The following is a 10,098-nucleotide window of genomic DNA, read 5'->3' as shown; positions in this document are numbered from 1 at the left end:
ACTTCTGACAAACAACGAGGATCTACATATAGAGGCCTGTCTGGATTTTATAAATTGATCTCGATGTAATAAACTTCTTTAAAACACACGGTCGTAGTTTGATCTCCTACAACAAATATAAATGTTTTAAACTTCTGCTCAGTATAATCATCAATTAGAATCAGTTGATAGATTTCTCTACAAATTCAACTTTCTCATAACTATCTTTACTAAAACTATCAACACTAAAGTATAACGTTAATTCATTTCTGACTTACCGATAACAACGGTAACAAGGAGGAGAACGCGAAAAAACCTCTGAAGCATCATAATCATCATGTGTAAACATTTGCATGAACAAATCTCAAGACGAAAGCAGCAGTTAGTTTAGTTTTAAGTTATAGTGCTACAAGGAATTAAAGCGCCATGTCCCAATAAAGGCAGGGGCAGTTCAGTGATTTAAGCATAAAGGCCCGGGCTATTTAATTTAGAGTGTATTACAGTATTAGTACATCTTAAATTAGAAAAGTTCACTATATGTCCTCAGTGTGTTTTTTTTTTTTTTTATTTTTTTATTATTTCTCTATTTACTGACGGAGCCAGCCAGCCCTTTCCCAACTGAACCACACGGTACTCTCTGTAATTCCTGTCTCACGAGTTCACAAGTTTTTTTGCTCACGCTGATATTTATTTTTTTTTTTTTTAGTTTGTTTTTCTGTAAATCTTTGCGTTTGCAACTGATTATATAGTTTCACCGCATTCAAGTGGCAATCTGAAAATAATTCTGAAATAACTCAGGTTGGTGGCAGCGTGACCGCATGGACGGGAATAATAGCCGCTCAATGAGAGGTTAGTGTAACTGTTACAAACTGCAGACTGTTCTCAGAGGAGTTAGTGCCCCCACACTGTACTTACACACCACACACACACACCCACTCACACACATCTCACACACCACACACTCATCACACAACACAACACACACACCAACACACACACACTCTCTCACACCACATCACTCACACCACACACCACCACTCACACACACTCAACACAACACCTCTCACACACACCAACACACTCTCATCTACTTCTCTCATCTCACACAAACCACACAACATCTTCACACACTCTCCACACACAACACTCTCTCACACACACACACTCTACACACACACTCAACTCACCACATCACAACACAAAACACACACACTCTCACACACACCACACACTCTCTCACCACACAACCACACACACACACAACTCACTCTTAACACACACAACACACACACACACAGACACACAACACTCTCACACACACTCAACACAACAACACACACACTCTCTCAACACCACTCACTCACACACACACACAACACCACAACACTCACACACACACAAACTCTCACACACAACAAACACACACATCTCTCTCCACACTCTCTCTCACACACACACACACACACACTCACACTCTCACACACACTCTCTCACACACACACTCACACACTCTCTCTCACACACACACACATATCACCCCTCCCTCCCTCTCTTGTTGATAACTCCTTTTTACAGTGTGTTTGTTTTACAGTAAGGGATCGGCCCTGGTTTGATTCATGAGGCCTTTGGTTGTGTGTGTTACTCACTCACTGATAGTGATGAGCACTGAGCTCATCCATCACCTTTAACAATATAAACCACAGGCCAGTGAAGTAAACTAACAGGTGTTTGCTAATGCATTTATCGCCATTAAAAATATCTAAAACCCTTTGCAGTGCAGTGTGTAATAGAGACAGTGTAATTAATGAATAGCTCATAGCCCCTGCAGAAAGTAGTGCTGCAGGGCTCCCTGTAGCTCACCTGGTGGAGCTGGCGCCCCACATACCAAGGCTGAGCCCTCGCTGCAGCAGCCATGGGTTCGAATTTATGGCCCTTCGCTGTATGTCATATCCTCTCTGTCTCTGTCAATCTTCAGCTGTCCTATCCAATAACAGTGGCGTGTTCTTGAATGGCCGAGCCAGTCACTTGACCTCATTTCAGTTGTTTTTACACTGAAGGGAAGATACCAGATGTCTGCTGATGTTTGTGAGTCGCAGACTGAAGCCGTCAACAGTCGCTGACTCCCTGGAAGGTAGAAGAGCCCAACACGTGACTGCAGATGAACACTACTGTCGCTCCGTGTTTCTTGTGTGTGGCAGTAAGAAGGTGAAACTACGTCAGTGTTGTGTTTGCAGCATGTGCAATATGTGCATATGATGACTTTATTTAAAGGACCAGTCTGTGTAGGATTTAGCGGCATCTAGTGGTGTGGTTGCAGATTACAACCCCTCGCCTCACCCCCCTGTTCCAAGCATTGAGGAGAAAAGAGTTTGGTTTGTCTTTTCTGGGCTACTGTAGAAACATGGCGGACCCCGCTCCCTCTGTTGATAAAAACAGCTAAAGGTAACGAACTCATCGATTCTTATTTTCAAGTGATTATACACTAATAAAAACTTAGCTATGAATATTATATTCCATTTCTGACACTAGTTCCTCCTGAATGTTACACACTGGACCTGTAAGTTTATGCTACATTTATGCTAATGTGCAAACAACGTGGGTTCTATGTAAATTTGAAACCACTTTCTAATAAGGCATCCTTTATAAAAGGGTTCATACGTTGTAACTTATTGCTTGACTAGTGATTAATACGTAATTTAATAAAGTTTGCGAATGTTGAAAGGTTGAAATAGATCCATTTGGCTGCTCTATATTGTTAGCATAGCACTCCAAGGTTAGTCCAAAGACTTAATTTCTGTACATGTGCTACGTTGAAGTGGACCAAAATCCACTCAACAACTTAACATAAAAACAACAAAAAACTTTATTAATGACCTACTAACATTTGCAACTTGCAGACTTGATAGCTTAAATGAAACACTCATGAGGAGTTTTTACTCACCAGCATTTGTCACTCAGAACAAAAACTTTCTGACATGTACGGATAAATAATCAGCTTTGTTCCAGCTTTGTTCAACCATTAAATCAATTGTTTATACAATGTAGTTCGAGCTTGTCATCCATCAACACTTTGATTCTCGCATCTTGCCAAGTTTCCACCGAGAGAGTTGCATCACCTGCTGACCAGCTGTGTTGTAGGCGATACTGAAGGAACGTTCGGTTACAAAGGATCAGTCAGTTTAAGCTTTTAAATAGCCGAAAAAATACGTAATCGCAGATTGAAGTCATTATCAAAGGGAAACGAAGGGTCGTGCCAATATTTTCTTTTCTTTGGAAGACGTGACATTCATTTAAAAACTAGTCGTTGTCAATGTCATCGGACACTAAATCTCTCCACTGAAACCGAAGATATAATGATAACAATATACTGTCGATGTTTGAGGTATCATTCTGATCGTTACTTTGATATTTTGGCATTTATTGCTTTCACTCTTATTTGAGTCCGTTTGTCTATTAAAGGTCAGGTGTGTTGGATTTAGTGGCGTGTAGCTCCCTCGCTTCACCCACAAAATGTGCAAAAAAAAAGTGAATGGCCGTTTATAGGTTTTTTTCATTCTAGGCTCTTCAAAAGGTAATGAAAACACAACAATTCTTATTTTCAGGTTATTATACACTGATAAAAACATACTTATAAATATTATATTCCATTTCTGCCAATAGATCCTACTAAATGTTGCACACTGGACCTTTAAATATGAAGCTTAAGCCAGGCGATGGTTGCCCGTCAATATGTGTTAACACGCTAGCTGTCAACACAACAAGTCGTAAAACAAGCTGCTTTTAGGCTTTAGGTTTTTGTAGAAATTAAAATGAGATTTAACTTGTAATTTAACTACTCTTTCCACTCTTTATGCTCAGCTAATCGGCTGCTGGCTCCAGCTTTGTAGTTAGTGTATGGATATCTTCTCATCAAACTCTTGGAAAGAAAACAAATTTCCCAAAATATTAAACTATTCCTTTAATGAAATATTGGTCCAGTTAAGGCTAAAGAAGGTTTCTTTACTTGGCTCTGTGTTTTAGATTCTGAAGTAGAGCCCATATCCTCAGTAACAATTTTAACATGCAGCTTTCTGAAAGCAGTTGTGTGTAGGAGCAGCCCTCCCCCTCCACCTTCCCCTTGCAATGTGGGGCTCTATCTCACCCTCATAATTAGGGTCAGATCTTATCATACTAACTCCCCCCTGGCTTCTCCCCCTCCCTCACAGTCACTGCAGCTCTCTTTCATCTGAGTGAAGTTAAAATAAAAAGTGTGTGCTATCTGGTGGACGAAAGAGCCCGGTTCTGAATAAACATGCGAGTCAGAAAATGTGCACATGCATGTATAAGTCTGTGTTTCCATAGACTTATTTTGACAGGATTACGTTTCAGGAATCATTCCATCATCTCCTCTGTGGAAAAAAAAGACAAATATTTAGATACGAAGAGATTACATTAAAGGCCCAGAGGGCGAGTTAGTGAGTGATATAAAGAGAGACTGGGGGGAAAGTGAGAGAGAGGCACTGTTGGTTATGTGTGTGCCTTTTACTGCCACTGTCTGATGCTCATTTACCTGCACTGTTTACTCAATAAACTACAGGAAAAACTACACTAAGCACTGTTTTTCATGTCAGGACCTAACTGACAGCGCTGTCAGGGTGGAGCCCCGGAGAGAGAGAACACATTAAAAAGACAGAAATTCATCTTTTAAACTGCAAACACAGAATATATATTGCATTTTTTAGAAGAGTGATATTGTGTGTGCAGGGCAGAGGGGAGGTGGGCTGGATGTTTGGATGGAGGGAGTGCTGATGGAGGAGAGACTGAAGGAGGGGGTGGGTGGAGGATTCAGGGGGGCGCAGAAGAAAAATAAGAAACAGCTGGCTGTACTGAGTTGTTGGCGTCCTGTCAAACGGGGGTGGAGGGAGAGGAGGGCGAGATGGCGTCACTGAGCACACTGTTGCATGGACCGAATGGATCGCAGTGCAGTAGTAATCTTATATGTGTATGTTCATGCATCCTTTAATTCTTTTTGTATCTTACGACCACTGGCTGAACCAACCACCCAGCATCCTCGCAGGGATCGTTACAGTTATAAGCTCATCTGAGGTTATGTCTCCCAGTTGAGTTTTGTAATTTTTTAACTGGAAAAACTTGTGTTCAAAGATACAGGCCTCCACCCAGCCATTAAACACCCTCCCCTGGGTTGACCCGCCAGGAGTCCCACATCGCCAGACCTCTAGATGAGGCCCACCGGTGAGTGGTTTCCCCACTAGGGGTCGACAAAGCTTCACTGGCGGTTGCGAGGCCTTCTTGATTTTAACAGGTTCAAGAAAACTTAAAAAATATACTCAGTAGTTTGGTAATTTCTGTAATGAAAACTATATTAAAATTTTAACGATTATTATTTTAGATCTTTGCAGAGCTCTCATTAAACAGCCTCATCCTGTATTGGAAATGTGTGCAGTTTTCACTATTAAAGAGTTAATAGAACAATGGCAAAGCATCAGGGACAAGAAAAAAAGAACTCTATTAAGTATTTATGATTTTTCTAAAAAAAAAAAACACACAAAACATACTAACCTGGAAAGTGATTGTGATTGATTGTGATTGGAGACTGTCTGGAAAAGGACAGGCACTTTCCACAAATACTCAGCAGGTGATGGTGGATGAACCATCTGCCTATCATGGGCAAACATCTACCAATTAGATCAAGGAACCAAATAATGTATGGTAAAAATAAATAATAAAAATAAAGACAGAAGAATAATTTTTGTTTCTCCAGTTCTGATATAACTGATATAGCAGCATTTGTTTTTGAGCAAATACACTTCTCACACACAACTAGCATTAAACCACACCTGTACTTCACATCGTAGCTGCCAGTAGTTCCTCGCACTGACTGGACCGTAACCACTGTGGTTCGGACACAAGCACATGGACTGAATCCTGGGAATATGGATTCTCTCAAGTCCAGCTGCTTCACAAGGGTTAAGAGGTTACCTCAGTCCGCAGTCAGAGCCTTGTTAGTCCCAAGCAAAGTAGTTTATACTCACAAAACATGTAAAACTAACACAGGATTGCCGTCATTGTTTGATCTGAAGTGGCTGACATTTGGTTCTGGTCACTGATTAAAATAAAAGCGGATCTATTACATCAGATGCATCGTTGCTACAACAAAGTTCCTTCCCTGTTGTTGTTGAAGAAATGTTGTTTCCTCCCAGATCTGAGCAGCTTGTAAGTACAAAGTTATCGTTACTCACAGAAACTATGGCCAAAACTACTAAAATGAGACCTGCTGGTCCAAATCAAACCCATACATCAGCCTGACCCCACTCACAGCCCCTTTGCTGTGGGTGTGAACAAATTTGACTGTACATCACCAAATCTGATATTCCCCTTTTGAGGTTATTTAATTTGATACATTTTAGATTGTCGAAGGCTCCAAACACGAATTTCACATGGAAAAAAGGTCATTAATCACACAGCTGTGAATGAAAGATGTTTTCACACTCCATCATTCATCTTGTGACTCCTTTGGGGATCATGAACCCCAGATTGAAAACCGCCGTGTTGGTGGATGGAGGAAGTAACGGAAGGACGGAGAAAATAAATGATTGTGTTGCGAGGTTCTTGGATTCAGAGCGTGGATGGAGAATTGTGGAGTGACCCCTCGCCCCTCACAAATCATAGAGGAGTGTGAGTTTGGTCCATTAGCGGTCAGTTTGTAGCCATAACTCGGGGTTCAGCGTGTACATCCCCCCCTGCTCCCACCTCTTACTTTTACTCCTCAAGACCCCCACCCCTCCTCAATCTGCCCCACACTCAACCCTATAATTTGGGTGAAAGATTCAGCGGCTGTTATTTTTATTGAATTCCCAATAACGTCGCAGAGATTACAGTTAAGTGCAGGCGACTGGAGCTCGCGGCCGTGTTGTGGGAGCCGCTCTGGGAGCCGGTGGGATGCTGAGACTGGTGCCAGGGTGGGAGGTAGGGAGGTCATTGGCTGGTTTTTACACAGCGCAGGGGAAAACACAGGGCAACAATCATCACATTTATAGATGGCTCGCCGCTCTCTCTGGGGCCCGGGCAGACGCTGCCAGGTTTAAAGCCAGCCAGCGGCTACTGGCCACTAATAAAGGGATTTCATCCACAGGGAGCTGTGCAGGCACTCAATAGTATACAGAGAAGTGTGTGTGTCAGAAAGAAAGAGAATGTGTGTGAGAATGTACATAAGTGTGGTGCATGCATATTCAAGCATGTTAAAGTGTATGGATAATTGATTTTGGATGCTAATGAGACAGCTTCTGTGTGCATTGTGTTAAAGCTCTTCAGTGTAGCATGACGACACCCATGACTCAAACCTTTGCCATCCAGGGCTTCATGTCCTCTTTTATAAATTTTCACTGAATCACATTGACTAATTTGTTCCGCAACAGTTGTGTTTTTGTTGCCGTTGCTAAGCGACAGGTCTATGATTAGCGAATATGAATGGGAGCCTATTTGGCCCCTTCTGAAGGCCGACACAGTGACGTCGAACACAAGGTTGTTAGTCTTCCTTCCTTTCAATCAGCCGCGTATCACACTTAGGATCTAGTGTATGTTTGTGATTGTTATGATCTCAAGACTTTATGTTCTGTAATGTTGGAGTGGCGTTCAAAGACACTTTGGATTCAGCCCGAAATAGTGTCTTGCATGCCGGGGGTTCAGAATGCTGCATAGTACAGGAGATGCAGAAAACCAAAAGCGACACCTGTTCAATATGATGCTTCATAGTCCCGCCCCTTTTTGGAAGCGCAGTTAACTTCCTCCTGTCCTGTACCTGGATATGCTTCGTGCAGCTAATCTATGCTGAAAACACAACCACATTCTCCACATGTTGAAGCAATGTGCATGGAGCTAAATACTCATATATACCAACCTTTCCAAAACCAAGGCGTAAAGAATGCATTAAACAGTGAGTTTGTGCTCTTATGTAAGCTGCAAACATTAGCATGTCTGCCTAACTTACATATCACCTACAGAGGTAACCGAGCATTCACTACCAAGGCCAAGGAGCACACCTACGAGATGCAGCTTTAGCCTTATTCTTTTAGCATTATGTATCAAGTGCATAGTGAATATATTGAAGAGCCTTTTTAAAGATCATTGTTTCAAAGCGAATCACGCAGACACACAGTTATTGATGAGCTTTAGAGGCTAGCCTTTCTTCCAGCTCAGCTAGTCGCCTCCCAGCTCCAATAAACAGACATGAGTGATCGTCTCATCTAAATCTTGGCAAGAAAGTGAAAATGTGTATTTCCCAATATGTCAAATTGTTCCTTTAATGGTTTTTAAAAAAAATGGTAAAATCAAGTAATTCAAGGGCCTCTTGACTCAAAGAAAACATAAATATAAAATCAGAAAGTTCTTTTCACAGGTGGAGTGTTTCATACAAGTTAAAAGTTGCTTTGACATTTACAACACAGAACAACGTGAGTGCAAACTGTGGAAATAAAAACTGTTCCTCCGTATGTCTGCTCAGTGTTACATGGAGCACTGAAGTCTGGCCTGCTGTGTGTGTTTTACCCCTCTGGTCTGAAAGTCTGAACCTCTGGGGTTCCACTACACTTTCTCACGTTCTTCATCGCACACACACGCACGCACACACACAGCAGACATACAAACACAGTGACACACACTGAGGCAGCGGTTCCCCAGCGCTCCCCAGAGAGCAGGTTTGGTTACAGCTTTGCATGAATCGTAGCGGTGACATTGCAGACACTTGACTCCTCCACTGAGGGCGGTTCACAGCCAAAATGGCCCCCACACCACATGTCTCAGTCGCAGACACAACACTGTTTCAGGGCAGGGTGTAGCTTTTAGACTTTTCTCACACTAAATGACGTTATTGTCTGTTAAGTTCTGTGTGTCTGTGAGTTCGGCCGTCAGTTCCCAGGACCGCCAGACCACCCTACGCACCCAGCTGTCTTTAGTGTAACCTCCTGGATGATCCTCCGACTAATCCTCTTGTAATGATACTATAATCACTGGAGAGACACCATCATGCTTTTTATCCCTCTTACCCCCCGTAACCCCTTAACACCCCCAAGGCAGGACCCTAAACTGTGAACAAGACAGCCTGAACTGGCTGGATTCCTTACGTAACATGGCGAAGAACCATTGTCAACACAAAGCTTTCCACTTTACTTTTATGGTAGTAGATGTTCCAGAACAACGAATGACTGAATTTCCTACATGTTTTAAAAATGTCACGCTAACATGCTAATTGGACGTGTTTCAATCTCTTGTGTGGCGGCTTCCTCTCGCGGAGCTGGAAAGAGTCATTAATGAAGGAACATGTCTATTGTTTCTTGGTGGCAGCTAATTTGGCTACACCTCATTTCCTGTTTTCATGACAAGGATAGAAACAAATATGTAAGTTTAAAGCAACAAATCTTTATACACTATCAGTTTAAGAATGATTAAATCCAAAACATGCTTTGGGCCTATATTTGTGTGATAAATGCATTTGTTTCCCATCACATTATTGTGCCCCTTTATAGCCAGTGCATAATACAGCAATGCATACTGGTACCAACAGTTCACAAGAAAGAAAGGTGGCTTTAAATTCCAACTTGTTAAACATATCGACCTCTCAGATTTATACTGCAACCTCTTGCTGGGTCCTGACCCGTAGGTTGAGAACCGTGCAGTGAGTGAGTTAAAGCCATAAAACCGTCACTTTGTCCTCTCATAGCTCCCTGCTCCCTGCACGGTGTCAGGCTCAAGGACAACTAACAGGTAAGCATGTGTCAGTTCAGTTTACTTCTGAAGAAATACTGATGCACTGAATGCCAGTAGCTCCCAGACTGTGTGCTGTGAGTCCGAGGGGACTAATCATTATTCATTTACTGTATCAGTACTTTCTTAGCACAGTCTGTTGCTGCTTTGATGCAATTTTACAAAGTTTTAAATGGAAGTATTTTTAATGTTGATTTAACCTTCTTATGCCCGGATGACATTATAATCTCGTGTTGTTTACATTCCGCCATGTTAGATTTAGTACCTATACCATACATCATTGGAAAGCTTAGAATCTCGTCTATTTATTGATCAAAACGCTTTTGGGATACAGTTACAACAGCAGGCACAATCGGCGCC

The sequence above is a fragment of the Morone saxatilis genome, unplaced genomic scaffold (genome assembly GCF_004916995.1).
Source record: "Morone saxatilis isolate NCDOM2014 unplaced genomic scaffold, NCSU_SB_2.0 Contig19, whole genome shotgun sequence".
NCBI classification, from domain to species: Eukaryota; Metazoa; Chordata; class Actinopteri; family Moronidae; genus Morone; species Morone saxatilis.
Note: the sequence above shows the minus strand (reverse complement) of the source record.